Below are 22796 nucleotides of genomic sequence, written 5' to 3' on the forward strand. Positions count from 1 at the left end.
AAGGTGGGACTGGCTGAAGAATAGGACCAGAGACTTGGGAAGTGCTTTGACACACCCGGAGTACTTAAGCTTTATATGCATATGACTTAAAATTGCAATTGTTTTTTTAACAAGAGAGCAACAGATTACATAAATAAAGGTGTGGGTGACATTATCTTTCAGAGAACAATGTGACCGTATAAACAGTTGTTTTTTTTGGGGGGGATCATTTCTTTTAAGTTCAAAAATTGCATGATAAGTAAGGTTTTCTAGTCTATAGGTAGATATAGAGCACCTATAATGAATTTTAATAAAATACAAGGAGTACAATGTGTAAAATTTTCCTTTTTTTCATATAAAATAAATAGGACTATGCATGCATGGGCAGAAGGTTCAAGAAATCCTTTGGCGTTCTTTGGACCCATTAGAGTAGATGATTCATATGTTTGCTTTGTAAACATCAATAAGGTCTGATAGACATTTTGTGAATCATCATCTAGTGGTGAGCGGGCTTCAAAAGTATCTTCCAATGGGGTTGTCTTCTCCTGGACCTTTGGGATCCATTATTTTATCAGTACCAGGTGCCAGGAGGCTTCAGTGGTGATCAGGAAATTTACCAACTCCTCTCTATCTTTTTTTTACTGAAAGCCATTTACTGGCAATTATGTGTAAATTACCTCTTCAGAGAGGACAAGGACTTGAACGCTAACGACACAGATTGGAAGTAGCAATCCTAAAAGTCAATATCGACCCTTTAACGAGCCTTTCTACATGACTTAAAAGAAAAAACAAATCCGAAAACTCAATTTGCAGACTTGTGTTTCGGGTTGTTGCTCCTCCTCAGTGTATAGTTTTAGATCTGGTTTGGCTGTATGAGAGGCCTCTGACTGGGGTCTAAGGGGTAGCATTTCTTCTTGTGGAGAGTGACATGCCTGGCATGCCAGTGTAAGGAGGCTTATGGCAAGGCTTATTATAGGGTCGATATTGACTTTTTGGATTGCTACTTCCAATAGCTGACACTAGAGTTCAAGTCCTTTTCCTCTCTGAAGAGGCAACCTGCATATTTAATTTTCCAGAGGAGCATTGCCTGGCTTATAAGTCTACTTACACTGGCATGTAAAGAATGTTTCCACACGGAGAAAGATTACACCTTAGATCCCTCGCAAGTATGTTCACACATGACAGGTTTTTTTCTTCTACCGCTGAAGACCTAGATAAAGTAATATGGCAACACAATATTTAATTGTGTGACTCTGTAGGCAGATTCTCCTTAATACCTGCTGTATTGTGTATGGAAAGAAGTTTGGTTGCCCCAGGGAATTTTTTTTTTTTAATTAATATTGTAATTTCTATTCTACATATTTACATCAAATTGAAGGGTAAATCTCATAGACAACACTTCTAACCTCCGCACGGAATGTGGAATCATTGGGGACCGAGCCCCTGAGAACGGGTGGCAAAGCCCTCTGTAAGAATGTAGCTATAGTGAGCATGTGCCACCCCCACTTCTGTAGAGCAGAGGTTGCACATGCTCACTACCTCTCCATCACACAGAAGACTTTATCGTGATCAATAAAGGTTTCAGTGGTCATATATTTATAATCTATCCAATGGATAGGTGATACATATTTTTTTGATATATAATTATACATTCAGACAAGCAATTTAACACTGATATTTTTGTCAGTGTTCATGTCATGTTTCCTCTCTGTGCAAACGAGATCCAAAAATGCCTAATTTTCCCGGCCAGCTAAGTGGTTAAACACAGCACCTGTGAACGATATTTCCCTTCGCTCTACGGGAAGCTTTGTCATTACAAATTCTGATAAAAGTTCCTTACTGCATTTTGCTTAGAGGTATGAAAAATAAATAAAAACAAATTTACATACGGAACTAGCGTCTGATCTCTTCAAAGGCACCTAAGCGGGTCTGTAGTGTCGCCAATTGTGGAGAGTCTTTCATCCCCAGCAGTGATGATACGGGGGACGTTATTTTGTCGTGTAGTTTTTGCTCACAAATAAAGCTCCCTCTAATTAGTCACATTAAACCTTTGAGCTTGGAGTCTCTTTGTGATATCGGCGCGGTGGATTCTACTTTTATTTATAGCTCGTTTCTCTGAAGAAGTTTAAATTGCAATATGTTATTTTGATAAGAAGTGGAACAATGTTGTCTGCTTCCTTGTTGCAGGAGCTAATTAATGGGTTTGCTTTCAGTTCCCCAAACAATAAAGAGCAACGTGCAAGGTGGTAAATTGTCTTAAAGTTACACTGAAGTTGTTTTCACTAAATTGTCGTGTCGTCAAATTATTCGTTTGGTTTTAGTTTTTTTTTGGTTCTTTTTTAAAAGTGAAGAGATGTGGACGATGCTACTCCATAGGGAGCTTCTGAATTGTTAATGCCTTCGTACACTTTAGATTAAAGAAGTTGTCCATTACTTAGACAACTCCTTGTCATATCCCATGCTTGGCCCCATTAAAATAAAAAAGCCTATACTCACCTCCCGTTCCCGTGGCATTGGCACTCGCTCTCCTCAGGGCTCCCGTGGGTTTGTTGTGACACGTGACCCCGGTGCCCCATCAGCGCTGGCGTCATTGTCCCCACTGGCGAGGGCCAACAACCCGAAACACAATGTATGCAAATTGAGATTCTGATTTTGGATATTATCCTAAGCCAGGGCAATTGGAGGCTTTTGAGTACTCTCAATTTGCTGCAAATCAAACTTCGCAAGAAAACTCTGCAAAAATGTGATATATTCGAATTGTAATAGATTTGCTCATTACTACTGATCATGTCTCCTGTCATGTTTGTATCCTAATATAAGGCAGAGGAACCTTTTGGGCCCCCAAGGCATCAGTGTCCGGGTGTGAACGCAACCTCTACACCACTTATTGTTATGTCCCTGTATGGAAGCATAATTTAGCAGTTAGAATAAAAGCTCCGCCAAAGGTGGTTTACAAATGCAATGAACCTTCTTCGTGCCTCTACGTGCTACATGAATCTTTACACCATGGAACTAGTGCCTCTGTGTGAAATTAAAGACTTTATCCAGATCTAGAAAAATGACCCCATTTTTCCAGAAACAACACCACCCTGTCCATTCACTGTGTCTGGTATTGCATCTCAGCTCCATTAAGGGGAATCTGTCAGAACAAAATCACTGTTCAAACCAAGCACGGATAATGGGTGCACCCTTGGTGTGGCCAAATAATTCAGTGCACCCTCCCACCTACTTCTTCCCATCCATATCCACCCTCTTCTTCTTTGACTGATGGTTCTGGCATTACAGGAGTAAGAGAAGAATAGAGATAAAAGGAAAATAGTAGGTGGGATCATGCACTGATCTGCTTTGCCACGTCATGGTGCACTGAGCTCCTGTGCTTGGTTAGAACAGTCATTTTCTGTTGACAGAATAACTTTAAAGAAAATACAGCTGAACTGCAATACTATGTGCCACCTGTGAACAGGTGTGGCGCTATTTCTATAAGTAATCAGCCATATTTTCCTAATTCTAATTCGTCTAATGGTTGCAAAAAGCTAGGATAACAATGTTCAAGAAACCTGGGAGAAGTATTATAGATACCGGGGTCCATTTACTGATGGCTTTAAACAATCATCATTCATCAGTAATCATGCAGTCATTGGGTTTAATATTTGCGATCTCGTCGCCTCTCTGCAGCATGAAGGTTCCTCTTCCACAATAGTCACACGATGCGCCTCTCTCGCCCTGGAATTCGAGTTTCATCTCTCCTCACGGTTGCTGACGCTGAGCCGCACATACCATTGTCACTTTCTCCTTGACCTCTGCTGAGAATGATGGGACCTGCTGCAAATTTGTAAATGAAACAATAGCCTGCGGGCTTTACTCATACTCCCTTCCTGGAGTGTATGCGGAAAAGAATCTCACCGTAAATAATATTAGTTTCGTGATTTATTGCACTGCCAGCATTTGTTCATGTCCTCGATCTGTCTGCAAAAAAAAACCCTGAAAAATAATAATGTCTTCATATCTACTGAAGAGCCATTCACTTTAAGTGAGTCTAAACTAATATATTGGGAGCAATTTCTGAATATATAGTGTTAGTATCAAAACCGATTGTAGTGGAGCAAGCTGATGAAATGCCAAATTCATCAATAGGATAGACCCGAGACAGTTTATTTTGCTTAGCTTACATATCGTCAACACTTTCCGTAGTGGTGTACAGAGACTGTCATCAATCACATCGGTGCCAATCCCAAATAGGATCACAATTTAGATTCCCTATCTAAGGCCAGCCATATTGGATGGCTGTCGGACGAAAGATCGTTCAGACGTCCACCATCTCAGCCTATTCGCCCATACACAAGGAGCTTGTTTGGCCAAGTACTTGGACGTTCTCTATGAGAAAGATGCCGACTGAGATGTCGACTGGTGGCTTCTCTGCAGTCCGAAATCAGACATGACTGATCTGTATCAGTTTTGACAATCATTTGGCCGGCACACCCATACTCATTAGACCATCAACCCAACCGGTCAACCGGTCGATACCTGTGGGTTTGACCAACATTCTTCTGATGTGTATATGCAGCTTTAGACTATCGACTATCCATAGAAAGACAACCTTTCAGTTCACAGGCGATAGATTAGTGTACCTATGTGATTTGTATAGCATGGCGCTCATTCAAACTGAAAAAAACTGGCTGATGTTCTCAAATAGTAAGTCTCGTGCCATCCATCATGTTGGTCACTGCTGTATCTGTACTCTTACATAGTGGGAAGAAACCCATACAAACTTAAGAAGAACAACAAAAAACATGCAGATGTTGCAATATTTGAATTCTACAGACTATGATGTTCTCAAAGACATCAAAGCCATGTGCATGGAGTCTGCAATGAGAGGTAAGAAGGGGGCAAACATAGGGTTTATTGGTGTCTATTAGTGATGAGCGAGCACTAAAATGCTCGGTTACTCGTTGCTCGGGTCGAGCAAATTGGAATACTCGGGTGCTCGACCCGAGCAACGAGCCCAATGTAAGTCTATGGGAAACTCAAGCATTTTTCTGGCGGTCCCCCTCGGTGGTCTGCAGAAGGTCAAAAATTGCCCAAATCGATGGGAACAGTGCTCAATGAAACATGTCAGGCAGGCAGAATATATAGGCAGACAGGCAGGCAGGGTATATAGGAGGGTGCATGAAAAACATAGCAGGGCACTCGGAACACTGTAGTGCCCTCGGATTTTCACGCACCCGTCTCTTTTAAAAAGCCGGCAATTCAGCAGCCGCATACAGTTATAACATCGGTACCCGACAATTTAGAACAGAAAAAATAGAGCATCACACATAGATTAGATAGATAGAAACATGTCAGTCACATATATGTGAAGTACAGTGACAGTGTTGATTACTGTACTTGTCATTTAGTGTTAAAATAAAGGATTTCTAAAAAAAAAATTGGAGTGGGGTTCCCCCTAATTTTAGTCTCTAGCGTAGGTTAAGCAGATGGCTGGGGCAGATGTTTGAAGCCTGGCAAGGGGGTAATACCCGCAGAGCTTCCCAGGCTACTAATATCAGCCCCCAGCTGAATACCTAGCCTTTACTGGCCATTAAAATGGGGGACCCAACAAAAAAATGACGTGGGGTATCCCTATTTTAATAGCTAGCAAAGGATAGACAGACAGCTGGGGGCTGATATTAATAACCCAGGAAGGGTGCCATGAATATGTTTGAAGCCATCGTGGGAACCATGGAAAGGTATGGATGAGGTTTGTTAATTATTTTACTTTTATTGCAGGAGACATGGGCGTAATGGTAAGTAGAGTTTAAATTAGAATATTAAAGTATTGTGTGTTTATTTCAATTAAAAGATTTTATTCTGGGTGTTGGTGTTTTTTTTTCACTTTCACTATGGGGTTAGCAATGGGGGTGTCTTATAGACGCCTCCCATTACTAACCTGGGCTTTATGTCAGCTGGCATTATAAGCTGACATCAACCCCAGCCTTATTACCCCCCTGCCACCGCTACAGGGCAGTGGGAAGAGCGAGGCTAAGTATGAGAATTGGCACATCCTATGGATGCGCCATTTCAGGGGTGGCTGAGGGCTAGTGTTTCTAGCCTGGGAGGGGGCCAATAATCATGGCACCCTTCCTGAGCTATTAATATCAGCCCCCAGCTGTCTGCCTATCCTTTGCTAGCTATTAAAATAGGGATACCCCACGTCATTTTTTTGTTGGGTCCCCCATTTTAATGGCCAGTAAAGGCTAGGTATTCAGCTGGGGGCTGATATTAGTAGCCTGGGGAGCTCTGTGGGTATTACCCCCTTCCCAGGCTTCAAACATCTGCCCCAGCTATCTGCTTAACCTCCGCTAGAGACTAAAATTAGGGGGAACCCCACTCCAATTTTTTTTTTAGAAATCCTTTATTTTAACGCTAAATGACAAGTACAGTAACCATCACTGTCACTGTACTTATATATGTGACTGACATGTTTCTATCTATCTAATCTATGTGTGATGCTCTATTCTTTCTGTTTCTAAATTGTCGGGTACCGATGTTAAAACTGTATGCCGCTGATGAATTGCTGGCTTTTCATGTTTCACTGAGCACTGTTCCCATCGATTTGGGCAATCACTGTAATGCCACAACCAACATGGCTACGGCATTACAGTGAGTGACAGGCAATCCCTGCATGGTGATTGGCAAGCTAAAATGCGCCAAACATGCAGGACAGGGACCCGAGCTCCCGCCGAGCATCACGCAAGTAATCAGCGAGCTCCAAGCATCTCGAGTAGTGTTGAGCCAACCCCGTAGTGTTCGGGTTCAGTTTGGTTCGTCGAACACCGGGATGTTAGAGGAACTGTTCGTCGAACTGTTCGTCGAACACCTTAGAACACCGTCGAACACCGTTAAAACCAATGGCAGGCAAACTAAAACACATAGAAACACATAGAAAACACCGTCAAAGGTGTCCAAAAGCTGACAAACTGCTCAGAAGATGCTCTCTTTAAAAAAGCCGGCCGGCAATTCAGCAGCGGCATACACCGGTACCCGACAATTTAGACAAAAAGGAATAGAGCATCACACATAGATTAGATAGAAAGAAACATGTCAGTCACATATATAAGAAGTACAGTAACAGTGTTGGTTACTGTACTTGTCATTTAGTGTAAAGGATTTATTAAAAAAAATATTAGTGTTTTCATGCACCGTCTCTTTAAAAAAGCCGGCCGGCAATTCAGCAGCGGTACCTAACAATTTAGAATAGAAGGAATAGAGAATCACACAAAGATTAGATAGATAGAAACATGTCAGTCACATATATAAGAGGTACAGTGGCAGTGTTGGTTACTGTACTTGTCATTTAGTGTTAAAATAAAGGATTTATTTAAAAAAAAATTGGCGTGGGGTTCCCCATAATTTTAGGCTCTAGCGGAGGTTAAGCAGACGGCTGGGGCAGATGTTTGAAGCCTGGGAAGGGGTTAATACCCATGGAGCTTCCCAGGCTACTAATATCAGCCCCCAGCTGAATACCTAGCCTTTACTAGCTATTAAAATGGGGGACCCCCCCCCAGAAAATGACGTGGGGTCCCCCCTATTTTAATAGCTAGCAAAGGCTAGGCAGACAGCTGGGGGCTGATATTAATAGCCCAGGAAGGGTGCCATGAATATTGGCCTCCTCCCAGGCTAGAAACACCAGCCGTCAGCCGCCCCAGAAATGGCGCATCCATAGGATGCGCCAATTCTGGCACTTAGCCTCGCTCTTCCCACTGCCCTGTAGTGGTGGCAGTGTGGTAATAGGGTTGGGGTTGATATCAGCTTATAATCCCAGCTGACATCAAGCCCAGGTTAGCAATGGAGAGGCGTCTATAAGACACCCCCATTACTAACCCCATAGTCAAAGTTAAAAAAAACACTAACACCCAGAATAAAGTCCTTTAATTGAAATAAACACACAATTCTTTATTGTTCTAAATTAAACCATACTTACCATCACGCCCATTCCAGCTGAAGCCAGCGATCTCCTGCAATAAAAGAAAAATAATCAAGCAACATCATCCTTACCTTTCGATGGTTCCCAGGACAGCTCCAGCTCTGCTACATCGAGATGTCAGACTGGACCGCAGCAGAAAGCTGCCATCCAGCCTGTCATCCCGCAGACACTGAGAAGCGCAGGCATGCTTGCGCTCCTCAGTGTCAGGCTGTGACGGCATCCAGATGAGCCGAGGTCATGTCCAATGAACTCAGCTCACCTCATGCACGTCACTGACAGCATGGGAAAATTCTCCTGCACTCAGCGCTTCAGCATGAGAATTTTCCCACGCTGTCAGTGACATGCATGAGGTGAGCTCATGTCCAATGAACTCAGCTCACCTCATGTACGTCACTGACAGCGTGGGAGAATTCTCCTGCACTCAGCGCTTCAGCGTGAGAATTTTCCCATGCTGTCAGTGACGTGCATGAGGTGAGTTCATGTCCAATGAACTCAGCTCCCCTCATGCACGTCACTGACAGCGTGGGAAAATTCTCCTGCACTCAGCGCTTCAGCGTGAGAATTTTCCCACGCTGTCAGTGACGTGCATGAGGTGAGCTCATGTCCAATGAACTCAGCTCACCTCATGCACGTCACTGACAGCGTGGGAGAATTCTCACGCTGAAGCGCTGAGTGCAGGAGAATTTTCCCACGCTGTCAGTGACGTGCATGAGGTGAGCCGAGTTCATTGGACATGAACTCGGCTCATCTGGATGCCGTCACAGCCAGACACTGAGGAGCGCAAGCATGCCTGCGCTTCTCAGTGTCTGCGGGATAACAGGCTGTATGGCAGCTTTCTGCTGCGGTCCAGCCTGTCATCTCGATGTAGCAGAGCTGAAGCTGTCGTGGGAACCATGGAAAGGTAAGGATGATGTTGGTTTATTATTTTTCTTTTATTGCAGGAGATCATTGGCTTCAGCTGGAATGGGCGTGATGGTAAGTATGGTTTAATTTAGAACAATAAATAATTGTGTGTTTATTTCAATTAAAGGACTTTTTTCTGGGTGTTGTGTTTTTTTTTAAATACTTTACTAGAAATTCATGGTGGTCATGTCTAATATTGGCGTGACCCCATGAATTTCGGGCTTATGGCCAGCTGATAATGCCAAGCTGGCCCTAACCCCTTTATTACCCAGTGAGCCACCGCACTAGGGCCCTGGATGAGTTGAGTACAGCGCCAGAAGATGGCGCTTCTATGAACGCGCCATTTTCCGGGGTGGCTGCGGACTGCAATTTGCAGCGGGGTGGGGCCCAGAAAGCTTGGGCTTCCCTGCGCTGCAGATTCCAGCCCCCAGCTGCCTAGTTGTACCTGGCTGGACACAAATATAGTGCGAAGCCAAACGTCAATTTTTTAAAATTATTTCAGGAAATTCATGAAATAATTTAAAAAAAATTGACGTGGGGCTTTGCACTATATTTGTGTCCAGCCAGGTACAGCAGGCAGGAACGGGCTGCCCCCAACCACCAGCTGAATATTTGTACCTGGCCGGACACAACAATATAGGGAAGCCCTTTTTTTCTTAATTATTTCATGAATTTCATGAAATAATTAAAAAAAAAAAATACGTGGGACTTCGCCCTATTTGTGTGTCCAGCCAGGTACAACTAGGCAGCTGGGGGCTGGAATCCGCAGCACAGGGAGGCCCATGCTTTCTGGCCCCCCCCCGCTGCAAATTGCAGTCCACAGCCACCCCGGAAAATGGCGCGTTCATAGTGCGCCATCTTCTGGCGCTGTACCCAACTCATCCAGGGCCCTGGTGCGGTGGCTCACTGGGTAATAAAGGGGTTAGGGCCAGCTTGGCAATATCAGCTGGCCATAAGCCCGAAATTCATGGGGTCACGCCAATATTAGACATGACCACCATGAATTTCTAGTAAAGTATTTAAAAAAAAACACAACACCCAGAAAAAAGTCCTTTAATTGAAATAAACACACAATTCTTTATTGTTCTAAATTAAACCATACTTACCATCACGCCCATTCCAGCTGAAGCCAATGATCTCCTGCAATAAAAGAAAAATAATAAAGCAACATCATCCTTACCTTTCCATGGTTCCCAGGACAGCTTCAGTTCTGCTACATCGAGATGACAGGCTGGACCGCAGCAGAAAGCTGCCATCCAGCCTGTCATCCCGCAGACACTGAGAAGCGCAGGCTTGCTTGCGCTCCTCAGTGTCTGGCTGTGACGGCATCCAGATGAGCCGAGTTCATGTCCAATGAACTCAGCTCACCTCATGTACGTCACTGACAGCGTGGGAAAATTCTCCTGCACTCAGCGCTTCAGCGTGAGTATTCTCCCACGCTGTCAGTGACGTGCATGAGGTGAGCTCATGTCCAATGAACTCAGCTCACTTCATGCACGTCACTGATAGCGTGGGAAAATTCTTCTGCACTCAGCGCTTCAGCGTGAGAATTTTCCCACGCTGTCAGTGACGTGCATGAGGTGAGTTCATGTCCAATGATCTCAGCTCACCTCATGCACGTCACTGACAGCGTGGGAGAATTCTCACGCTGAAGCGCTGAGTGCAGGAGAATTTTCCCACGCTGTCAGTGACGTGCTTGAGGTGAGCCGAGTTGATTGGACATGAACTCGGCTCATCTTTATGCCGTCACAGCGAGACACTGAGGAGCGCAAGCATGCCTGCGCTTCTCAGTGTGTGCGGCATGGCAAGCTGGATGGCAGCGTTCTGTTGCTATCCAGTCTGTTATGTGAATGTAGCAGAGCTGAAGCCGTCGTGGGAACCATGGAAAGGTAAGGATGATGTTGGTTTATTATTTTACTTTTATTGCAAGAGATCGTTGGCTTCAGCTGGAATGGACGTGACGGTAAGTATGGTTTAATTTAGAACAATAAAGAATTGTGTCTTTATTTCAATTAAAGGACTTTATTCTGGGTGTTTGTGTTTTTTTTTTACTTTGACTATGGGGTTAGTAATGGGGGTGTCTTATAGACGCCTCTCCATTACTAACCTGGGCTTGATGTCAGCTGGCATTTTAAGCTGACATCAACCCCAGCCCTACTACCCGACTGCCACCGCTACAGGGCAGTGGGAAGAGCGAGGCTAAGTGCCAGAATTGGCGCATCCTACGGATGCGCCATTTCTGGGGCGGCTGACGGCTGGTGTTTCTGGCCTGGGAGGGGGCCAATATTCATGGCACCCTTCCTGGGCTATTAATATCAGCCCTCAGCTGTCTGCCTAGCCTTTGCTAGCTATTAAAATAGGGGGGACCCCACATCATTTTTTTGAGGGGTCCCCCATTTTAATAGCTAGTAAAGGCTAGGTATTCAGCTGGGGGCTGATATTAGTAGCCTGGGAAGCGCCGTGGGTATTACCCCCTTCCCAGGCTTCAAACATCTGCCCCAGCCGTCTGCTTAACCTCCGCTAGAGCCTAAAATTTTGGGGAACCCCACGCCAATTTTTTTTAAATAAATCCTTTATTTTAACACTAAATGACAAGTACAGTAATCAACACTGTCACTGTACTTCATATATATGTGACTGACATGTTTCTATCTATCTAATCTATGTGTGATGCTCTATTCTTTCTGTTTCTAAATTGTCGGGTACCGATGTTAAAACTGTATGCCGCTGATGAATTGCTGGCTTTTCATGTTTCACTGAGCACTGTTCCCATCGATTTGGGCAATCACTGTAATGCCACAACCAACATGGCTACGGCATTACAGTGAGTGACAGGCAATCCCTGCATGGTGATTGGCAAGCTAAAATGCGCCAAACATGCAGGACAGGGACCCGAGCTCCCGCCGAGCATCACGCAAGTAATCAGCGAGCTCCAAGCATCTCGAGTAGTGTTGAGCCAACCCCGTAGTGTTCGGGTTCAGTTTGGTTCGTCGAACACCGGGATGTTAGAGGAACTGTTCGTCGAACTGTTCGTCGAACACCTTAGAACACCGTCGAACACCGTTAAAACCAATGGCAGGCAAACTAAAACACATAGAAACACATAGAAAACACCTTCAAAGGTGTCCAAAAGCTGACAAACTGCTCAGAAGATGCTCTCTTTAAAAAAGCCGGCCGGCAATTCAGCAGCGGCATACACCGGTACCCGACAATTTAGACAAAAAGGAATAGAGCATCACACATAGATTAGATAGAGAGAAACATGTCAGTCACATATATAAGAAGTACAGTAACAGTGTTGGTTACTGTACTTGTCATTTAGTGTAAAGGATTTATTAAAAAAAATATTAGTGTTTTCATGCACCGTCTCTTTAAAAAAGCCGGCCGGCAATTCAGCAGCGGTACCTAACAATTTAGAATAGAAGGAATAGAGAATCACACAAAGATTAGATAGATAGAAACATGTCAGTCACATATATAAGAAGTACAGTGGCAGTGTTGGTTACTGTACTTGTCATTTAGTGTTAAAATAAAGGATTTATTTAAAAAAAAATTGGCGTGGGGTTCCCCATAATTTTAGGCTCTAGCGGAGGTTAAGCAGACGGCTGGGGCAGATGTTTGAAGCCTGGGAAGGGGTTAATACCCATGGAGCTTCCCAGGCTACTAATATCAGCCCCCAGCTGAATACCTAGCCTTTACTAGCTATTAAAATGGGGGACCCCCCCCCAGAAAATGACGTGGGGTCCCCCCTATTTTAATAGCTAGCAAAGGCTAGGCAGACAGCTGGGGGCTGATATTAATAGCCCAGGAAGGGTGCCATGAATATTGGCCTCCTCCCAGGCTAGAAACACCAGCCGTCAGCCGCCCCAGAAATGGCGCATCCATAGGATGCGCCAATTCTGGCACTTAGCCTCGCTCTTCCCACTGCCCTGTAGTGGTGGCAGTGTGGTAATAGGGTTGGGGTTGATATCAGCTTATAATCCCAGCTGACATCAAGCCCAGGTTAGCAATGGAGAGGCGTCTATAAGACACCCCCATTACTAACCCCATAGTCAAAGTTAAAAAAAACACTAACACCCAGAATAAAGTCCTTTAATTGAAATAAACACACAATTCTTTATTGTTCTAAATTAAACCATACTTACCATCACGCCCATTCCAGCTGAAGCCAGCGATCTCCTGCAATAAAAGAAAAATAATCAAGCAACATCATCCTTACCTTTCGATGGTTCCCAGGACAGCTCCAGCTCTGCTACATCGAGATGTCAGACTGGACCGCAGCAGAAAGCTGCCATCCAGCCTGTCATCCCGCAGACACTGAGAAGCGCAGGCATGCTTGCGCTCCTCAGTGTCAGGCTGTGACGGCATCCAGATGAGCCGAGGTCATGTCCAATGAACTCAGCTCACCTCATGCACGTCACTGACAGCGTGGGAAAATTCTCCTGCACTCAGCGCTTCAGCATGAGAATTTTCCCACGCTGTCAGTGACATGCATGAGGTGAGCTCATGTCCAATGAACTCAGCTCACCTCATGTACGTCACTGACAGCGTGGGAGAATTCTCCTGCACTCAGCGCTTCAGCGTGAGAATTTTCCCATGCTGTCAGTGACGTGCATGAGGTGAGTTCATGTCCAATGAACTCAGCTCCCCTCATGCACGTCACTGACAGCGTGGGAAAATTCTCCTGCACTCAGCGCTTCAGCGTGAGAATTTTCCCACGCTGTCAGTGACGTGCATGAGGTGAGCTCATGTCCAATGAACTCAGCTCACCTCATGCACGTCACTGACAGCGTGGGAGAATTCTCACGCTGAAGCGCTGAGTGCAGGAGAATTTTCCCACGCTGTCAGTGACGTGCATGAGGTGAGCCGAGTTCATTGGACATGAACTCGGCTCATCTGGATGCCGTCACAGCCAGACACTGAGGAGCGCAAGCATGCCTGCGCTTCTCAGTGTCTGCGGGATAACAGGCTGTATGGCAGCTTTCTGCTGCGGTCCAGCCTGTCATCTCGATGTAGCAGAGCTGAAGCTGTCGTGGGAACCATGGAAAGGTAAGGATGATGTTGGTTTATTATTTTTCTTTTATTGCAGGAGATCATTGGCTTCAGCTGGAATGGGCGTGATGGTAAGTATGGTTTAATTTAGAACAATAAATAATTGTGTGTTTATTTCAATTAAAGGACTTTTTTCTGGGTGTTGTGTTTTTTTTTAAATACTTTACTAGAAATTCATGGTGGTCATGTCTAATATTGGCGTGACCCCATGAATTTCGGGCTTATGGCCAGCTGATAATGCCAAGCTGGCCCTAACCCCTTTATTACCCAGTGAGCCACCGCACTAGGGCCCTGGATGAGTTGAGTACAGCGCCAGAAGATGGCGCTTCTATGAACGCGCCATTTTCCGGGGTGGCTGCGGACTGCAATTTGCAGCGGGGTGGGGCCCAGAAAGCTTGGGCTTCCCTGCGCTGCAGATTCCAGCCCCCAGCTGCCTAGTTGTACCTGGCTGGACACAAATATAGTGCGAAGCCAAACGTCAATTTTTTAAAATTATTTCAGGAAATTCATGAAATAATTTAAAAAAAATTGACGTGGGGCTTTGCACTATATTTGTGTCCAGCCAGGTACAGCAGGCAGGAACGGGCTGCCCCCAACCACCAGCTGAATATTTGTACCTGGCCGGACACAACAATATAGGGAAGCCCTTTTTTTCTTAATTATTTCATGAATTTCATGAAATAATTAAAAAAAAAAAATACGTGGGACTTCGCCCTATTTGTGTGTCCAGCCAGGTACAACTAGGCAGCTGGGGGCTGGAATCCGCAGCACAGGGAGGCCCATGCTTTCTGGCCCCCCCCCGCTGCAAATTGCAGTCCACAGCCACCCCGGAAAATGGCGCGTTCATAGTGCGCCATCTTCTGGCGCTGTACCCAACTCATCCAGGGCCCTGGTGCGGTGGCTCACTGGGTAATAAAGGGGTTAGGGCCAGCTTGGCAATATCAGCTGGCCATAAGCCCGAAATTCATGGGGTCACGCCAATATTAGACATGACCACCATGAATTTCTAGTAAAGTATTTAAAAAAAAACACAACACCCAGAAAAAAGTCCTTTAATTGAAATAAACACACAATTCTTTATTGTTCTAAATTAAACCATACTTACCATCACGCCCATTCCAGCTGAAGCCAATGATCTCCTGCAATAAAAGAAAAATAATAAAGCAACATCATCCTTACCTTTCCATGGTTCCCAGGACAGCTTCAGTTCTGCTACATCGAGATGACAGGCTGGACCGCAGCAGAAAGCTGCCATCCAGCCTGTCATCCCGCAGACACTGAGAAGCGCAGGCTTGCTTGCGCTCCTCAGTGTCTGGCTGTGACGGCATCCAGATGAGCCGAGTTCATGTCCAATGAACTCAGCTCACCTCATGTACGTCACTGACAGCGTGGGAAAATTCTCCTGCACTCAGCGCTTCAGCGTGAGTATTCTCCCACGCTGTCAGTGACGTGCATGAGGTGAGCTCATGTCCAATGAACTCAGCTCACTTCATGCACGTCACTGATAGCGTGGGAAAATTCTTCTGCACTCAGCGCTTCAGCGTGAGAATTTTCCCACGCTGTCAGTGACGTGCATGAGGTGAGTTCATGTCCAATGATCTCAGCTCACCTCATGCACGTCACTGACAGCGTGGGAGAATTCTCACGCTGAAGCGCTGAGTGCAGGAGAATTTTCCCACGCTGTCAGTGACGTGCTTGAGGTGAGCCGAGTTGATTGGACATGAACTCGGCTCATCTTTATGCCGTCACAGCGAGACACTGAGGAGCGCAAGCATGCCTGCGCTTCTCAGTGTGTGCGGCATGGCAAGCTGGATGGCAGCGTTCTGTTGCTATCCAGTCTGTTATGTGAATGTAGCAGAGCTGAAGCCGTCGTGGGAACCATGGAAAGGTAAGGATGATGTTGGTTTATTATTTTACTTTTATTGCAAGAGATCGTTGGCTTCAGCTGGAATGGACGTGACGGTAAGTATGGTTTAATTTAGAACAATAAAGAATTGTGTCTTTATTTCAATTAAAGGACTTTATTCTGGGTGTTTGTGTTTTTTTTTTACTTTGACTATGGGGTTAGTAATGGGGGTGTCTTATAGACGCCTCTCCATTACTAACCTGGGCTTGATGTCAGCTGGCATTTTAAGCTGACATCAACCCCAGCCCTACTACCCGACTGCCACCGCTACAGGGCAGTGGGAAGAGCGAGGCTAAGTGCCAGAATTGGCGCATCCTACGGATGCGCCATTTCTGGGGCGGCTGACGGCTGGTGTTTCTGGCCTGGGAGGGGGCCAATATTCATGGCACCCTTCCTGGGCTATTAATATCAGCCCTCAGCTGTCTGCCTAGCCTTTGCTAGCTATTAAAATAGGGGGGACCCCACATCATTTTTTTGAGGGGTCCCCCATTTTAATAGCTAGTAAAGGCTAGGTATTCAGCTGGGGGCTGATATTAGTAGCCTGGGAAGCGCCGTGGGTATTACCCCCTTCCCAGGCTTCAAACATCTGCCCCAGCCGTCTGCTTAACCTCCGCTAGAGCCTAAAATTTTGGGGAACCCCACGCCAATTTTTTTTAAATAAATCCTTTATTTTAACACTAAATGACAAGTACAGTAATCAACACTGTCACTGTACTTCATATATATGTGACTGACATGTTTCTATCTATCTAATCTATGTGTGATGCTCTATTCTTTCTGTTTCTAAATTGTCGGGTACCGATGTTAAAACTGTATGCCGCTGATGAATTGCTGGCTTTTCATGTTTCACTGAGCACTGTTCCCATCGATTTGGGCAATCACTGTAATGCCACAACCAACATGGCTACGGCATTACAGTGAGTGACAGGCAATCCCTGCATGGTGATTGGCAAGCTAAAATGCGCCAAACATGCAGGACAGGGACCCGAGCTCCCGCCGAGCATCACGCAAGTAATCAGCGAGCTCCAAGCATCTCGAGTAGTGTTGAGCCAACCCCGTAGTGTTCGGGTTCAGTTTGGTTCGTCGAACACCGGGATGTTAGAGGAACTGTTCGTCGAACTGTTCGTCGAACACCTTAGAACACCGTCGAACACCGTTAAAACCAATGGCAGGCAAACTAAAACACATAGAAACACATAGAAAACACCTTCAAAGGTGTCCAAAAGCTGACAAACTGCTCAGAAGATGCTCTCTTTAAAAAAGCCGGCCGGCAATTCAGCAGCGGCATACACCGGTACCCGACAATTTAGACAAAAAGGAATAGAGCATCACACATAGATTAGATAGAGAGAAACATGTCAGTCACATATATAAGAAGTACAGTAACAGTGTTGGTTACTGTACTTGTCATTTAGTGTAAAGGATTTATTAAAAAAAATATTAGTGTTTTCATGCACCGTCTCTTTAAAAAAGCCGGCCGGCAATTCAGCAGCGGTACCTAACAATTTAGAATAGAAGGAATAGAGAATCACACAAAGATTAGATAGATAGAAACATGTCAGTCACATATATAAGAAGTACAGTGGCAGTGTTGGTTACTGTACTTGTCATTTAGTGTTAAAATAAAGGATTTATTTAAAAAAAAATTGGCGTGGGGTTCCCCATAATTTTAGGCTCTAGCGGAGGTTAAGCAGACGGCTGGGGCAGATGTTTGAAGCCTGGGAAGGGGTTAATACCCATGGAGCTTCCCAGGCTACTAATATCAGCCCCCAGCTGAATACCTAGCCTTTACTAGCTATTAAAATGGGGGACCCCCCCCCAGAAAATGACGTGGGGTCCCCCCTATTTTAATAGCTAGCAAAGGCTAGGCAGACAGCTGGGGGCTGATATTAATAGCCCAGGAAGGGTGCCATGAATATTGGCCTCCTCCCAGGCTAGAAACACCAGCCGTCAGCCGCCCCAGAAATGGCGCATCCATAGGATGCGCCAATTCTGGCACTTAGCCTCGCTCTTCCCACTGCCCTGTAGTGGTGGCAGTGTGGTAATAGGGTTGGGGTTGATATCAGCTTATAATCCCAGCTGACATCAAGCCCAGGTTAGCAATGGAGAGGCGTCTATAAGACACCCCCATTACTAACCCCATAGTCAAAGTTAAAAAAAACACTAACACCCAGAATAAAGTCCTTTAATTGAAATAAACACACAATTCTTTATTGTTCTAAATTAAACCATACTTACCATCACGCCCATTCCAGCTGAAGCCAGCGATCTCCTGCAATAAAAGAAAAATAATCAAGCAACATCATCCTTACCTTTCGATGGTTCCCAGGACAGCTCCAGCTCTGCTACATCGAGATGTCAGACTGGACCGCAGCAGAAAGCTGCCATCCAGCCTGTCATCCCGCAGACACTGAGAAGCGCAGGCATGCTTGCGCTCCTCAGTGTCAGGCTGTGACGGCATCCAGATGAGCCGAGGTCATGTCCAATGAACTCAGCTCACCTCATGCACGTCACTGACAGCGTGGGAAAATTCTCCTGCACTCAGCGCTTCAGCATGAGAATTTTCCCACGCTGTCAGTGACATGCATGAGGTGAGCTCATGTCCAATGAACTCAGCTCACCTCATGTACGTCACTGACAGCGTGGGAGAATTCTCCTGCACTCAGCGCTTCAGCGTGAGAATTTTCCCATGCTGTCAGTGACGTGCATGAGGTGAGTTCATGTCCAATGAACTCAGCTCCCCTCATGCACGTCACTGACAGCGTGGGAAAATTCTCCTGCACTCAGCGCTTCAGCGTGAGAATTTTCCCACGCTGTCAGTGACGTGCATGAGGTGAGCTCATGTCCAATGAACTCAGCTCACCTCATGCACGTCACTGACAGCGTGGGAGAATTCTCACGCTGAAGCGCTGAGTGCAGGAGAATTTTCCCACGCTGTCAGTGACGTGCATGAGGTGAGCCGAGTTCATTGGACATGAACTCGGCTCATCTGGATGCCGTCACAGCCAGACACTGAGGAGCGCAAGCATGCCTGCGCTTCTCAGTGTCTGCGGGATAACAGGCTGTATGGCAGCTTTCTGCTGCGGTCCAGCCTGTCATCTCGATGTAGCAGAGCTGAAGCTGTCGTGGGAACCATGGAAAGGTAAGGATGATGTTGGTTTATTATTTTTCTTTTATTGCAGGAGATCATTGGCTTCAGCTGGAATGGGCGTGATGGTAAGTATGGTTTAATTTAGAACAATAAATAATTGTGTGTTTATTTCAATTAAAGGACTTTTTTCTGGGTGTTGTGTTTTTTTTTAAATACTTTACTAGAAATTCATGGTGGTCATGTCTAATATTGGCGTGACCCCATGAATTTCGGGCTTATGGCCAGCTGATAATGCCAAGCTGGCCCTAACCCCTTTATTACCCAGTGAGCCACCGCACCAGGGCCCTGGATGAGTTGAGTACAGCGCCAGAAGATGGCGCTTCTATGAACGCGCCATTTTCCGGGGTGGCTGCGGACTGCAATTTGCAGCGGGGTGGGGCCCAGAAAGCTTGGGCTTCCCTGCGCTGCAGATTCCAGCCCCCAGCTGCCTAGTTGTACCTGGCTGGACACAAATATAGTGCGAAGCCAAACGTCAATTTTTTAAAATTATTTCAGGAAATTCATGAAATAATTTAAAAAAAATTGACGTGGGGCTTTGCACTATATTTGTGTCCAGCCAGGTACAGCAGGCAGGAACGGGCTGCCCCCAACCACCAGCTGAATATTTGTACCTGGCCGGACACAACAATATAGGGAAGCCCTTTTTTTCTTAATTATTTCATGAATTTCATGAAATAATTAAAAAAAAAAAATACGTGGGACTTCGCCCTATTTGTGTGTCCAGCCAGGTACAACTAGGCAGCTGGGGGCTGGAATCCGCAGCACAGGGAGGCCCATGCTTTCTGGCCCCCCCCCGCTGCAAATTGCAGTCCACAGCCACCCCGGAAAATGGCGCGTTCATAGTGCGCCATCTTCTGGCGCTGTACCCAACTCATCCAGGGCCCTGGTGCGGTGGCTCACTGGGTAATAAAGGGGTTAGGGCCAGCTTGGCAATATCAGCTGGCCATAAGCCCGAAATTCATGGGGTCACGCCAATATTAGACATGACCACCATGAATTTCTAGTAAAGTATTTAAAAAAAAACACAACACCCAGAAAAAAGTCCTTTAATTGAAATAAACACACAATTCTTTATTGTTCTAAATTAAACCATACTTACCATCACGCCCATTCCAGCTGAAGCCAATGATCTCCTGCAATAAAAGAAAAATAATAAAGCAACATCATCCTTACCTTTCCATGGTTCCCAGGACAGCTTCAGTTCTGCTACATCGAGATGACAGGCTGGACCGCAGCAGAAAGCTGCCATCCAGCCTGTCATCCCGCAGACACTGAGAAGCGCAGGCTTGCTTGCGCTCCTCAGTGTCTGGCTGTGACGGCATCCAGATGAGCCGAGTTCATGTCCAATGAACTCAGCTCACCTCATGTACGTCACTGACAGCGTGGGAAAATTCTCCTGCACTCAGCGCTTCAGCGTGAGTATTCTCCCACGCTGTCAGTGACGTGCATGAGGTGAGCTCATGTCCAATGAACTCAGCTCACTTCATGCACGTCACTGATAGCGTGGGAAAATTCTTCTGCACTCAGCGCTTCAGCGTGAGAATTTTCCCACGCTGTCAGTGACGTGCATGAGGTGAGTTCATGTCCAATGATCTCAGCTCACCTCATGCACGTCACTGACAGCGTGGGAGAATTCTCACGCTGAAGCGCTGAGTGCAGGAGAATTTTCCCACGCTGTCAGTGACGTGCTTGAGGTGAGCCGAGTTGATTGGACATGAACTCGGCTCATCTTTATGCCGTCACAGCGAGACACTGAGGAGCGCAAGCATGCCTGCGCTTCTCAGTGTGTGCGGCATGGCAAGCTGGATGGCAGCGTTCTGTTGCTATCCAGTCTGTTATGTGAATGTAGCAGAGCTGAAGCCGTCGTGGGAACCATGGAAAGGTAAGGATGATGTTGGTTTATTATTTTACTTTTATTGCAAGAGATCGTTGGCTTCAGCTGGAATGGACGTGACGGTAAGTATGGTTTAATTTAGAACAATAAAGAATTGTGTCTTTATTTCAATTAAAGGACTTTATTCTGGGTGTTTGTGTTTTTTTTTTACTTTGACTATGGGGTTAGTAATGGGGGTGTCTTATAGACGCCTCTCCATTACTAACCTGGGCTTGATGTCAGCTGGCATTTTAAGCTGACATCAACCCCAGCCCTACTACCCGACTGCCACCGCTACAGGGCAGTGGGAAGAGCGAGGCTAAGTGCCAGAATTGGCGCATCCTACGGATGCGCCATTTCTGGGGCGGCTGACGGCTGGTGTTTCTGGCCTGGGAGGGGGCCAATATTCATGGCACCCTTCCTGGGCTATTAATATCAGCCCTCAGCTGTCTGCCTAGCCTTTGCTAGCTATTAAAATAGGGGGGACCCCACATCATTTTTTTGAGGGGTCCCCCATTTTAATAGCTAGTAAAGGCTAGGTATTCAGCTGGGGGCTGATATTAGTAGCCTGGGAAGCGCCGTGGGTATTACCCCCTTCCCAGGCTTCAAACATCTGCCCCAGCCGTCTGCTTAACCTCCGCTAGAGCCTAAAATTTTGGGGAACCCCACGCCAATTTTTTTTAAATAAATCCTTTATTTTAACACTAAATGACAAGTACAGTAATCAACACTGTCACTGTACTTCATATATATGTGACTGACATGTTTCTATCTATCTAATCTATGTGTGATTCTCTATTCCTTCTATTCCAAATTGTCGGGTACCACTGCTGAAATGCCGGCCGGCTTTTTTAAAGAGACGGTGCATGAAAACACTATTATTTTTTATAATAAATCCTTTACACTAAATGACAAGTACAGTAAGCAACACTGTCACTGTACTTCATATATATGTGACTGACATGTTTCTATCTAATCTATGTGTGATTCTCTATTCTTTCCGTTCTAAATTGTCGGGTACCGGTGTATGCCGCTGATGAATTGCCGGCTTTTCATGTTTCACTGTGAGCACTGTTCCCATCGATTTGGGCAATCACTGTAATGCCACAACCACCATGGCTGTGGCATTACAGTGAGTGGCAGACAATCCCTGCATGATTGGTGTTCTAAATAGCGCCAGACATGCAGGACACTCTTTTGGTGCACGAACAGTTATCGAACATAACCTCGAACAGCCGAATTTTTTGCAAATCGTTCGGGTTCGTCGAACGACTCGAACACCGCCCAAAACAGCTCGAATTTGAGATTGGCGAACAGTTCTAGTCGAACACCGCTCATCTCTAATCTCGAGTACTGAGATGCTCGGGCGAGTACCGAGCAGTGGCGAGCATGCTCGCTCATCACTAATGTCTATTACAGAGGCTCCATATTTCTGTATTACGGCAAGAGTTTATTATCTTATGACTTTTGTATGTATCTGATGGGGACAAAACTTCTGTGGGCTTCAGAGATATGGAGGTACACAATGGGGCCATAGGAAGATATTGGCACATTATTATGAACAATAAAGAGGAACCTGTAGTGAACTATTCTACTTTTGTCTCTTTTTACCTTACCTCTTGGTAGACAATCCTATTTACCAGTTGGGCAGAGCAGTTGGGATTTGTCGCAATATTTATGTAATGATGTCACTTCTTTTTTCTTTTTTAATTTCTTTTTATTGGAAAAGTATCAAACCAGTAAATAGCAACACAACTCACAAAAACTATGCACAAAAACTAGGAGGGTAAGGAGAAGCTGTGGGAGGAATCAGAGGACGAGTTCTTGAGTTGCTGAAAGTTTGAAAAACTGTAAAAAATGGAAGAAGGTATCAAATTCCCTAGAGAATATCATATTTTTAAAAATGTTGGCATGACAGACTCTTAACCAACATCCCAGACTCTCTGCCACTCAAGAAGATAATGATGGC

Source organism: Phyllobates terribilis, unplaced genomic scaffold (assembly GCF_046119375.1).
Source record: "Phyllobates terribilis strain yellow unplaced genomic scaffold, ASM4611937v1 Scaffold_9__5_contigs__length_417890890, whole genome shotgun sequence".
Taxonomy (NCBI): domain Eukaryota; kingdom Metazoa; phylum Chordata; class Amphibia; order Anura; family Dendrobatidae; genus Phyllobates; species Phyllobates terribilis.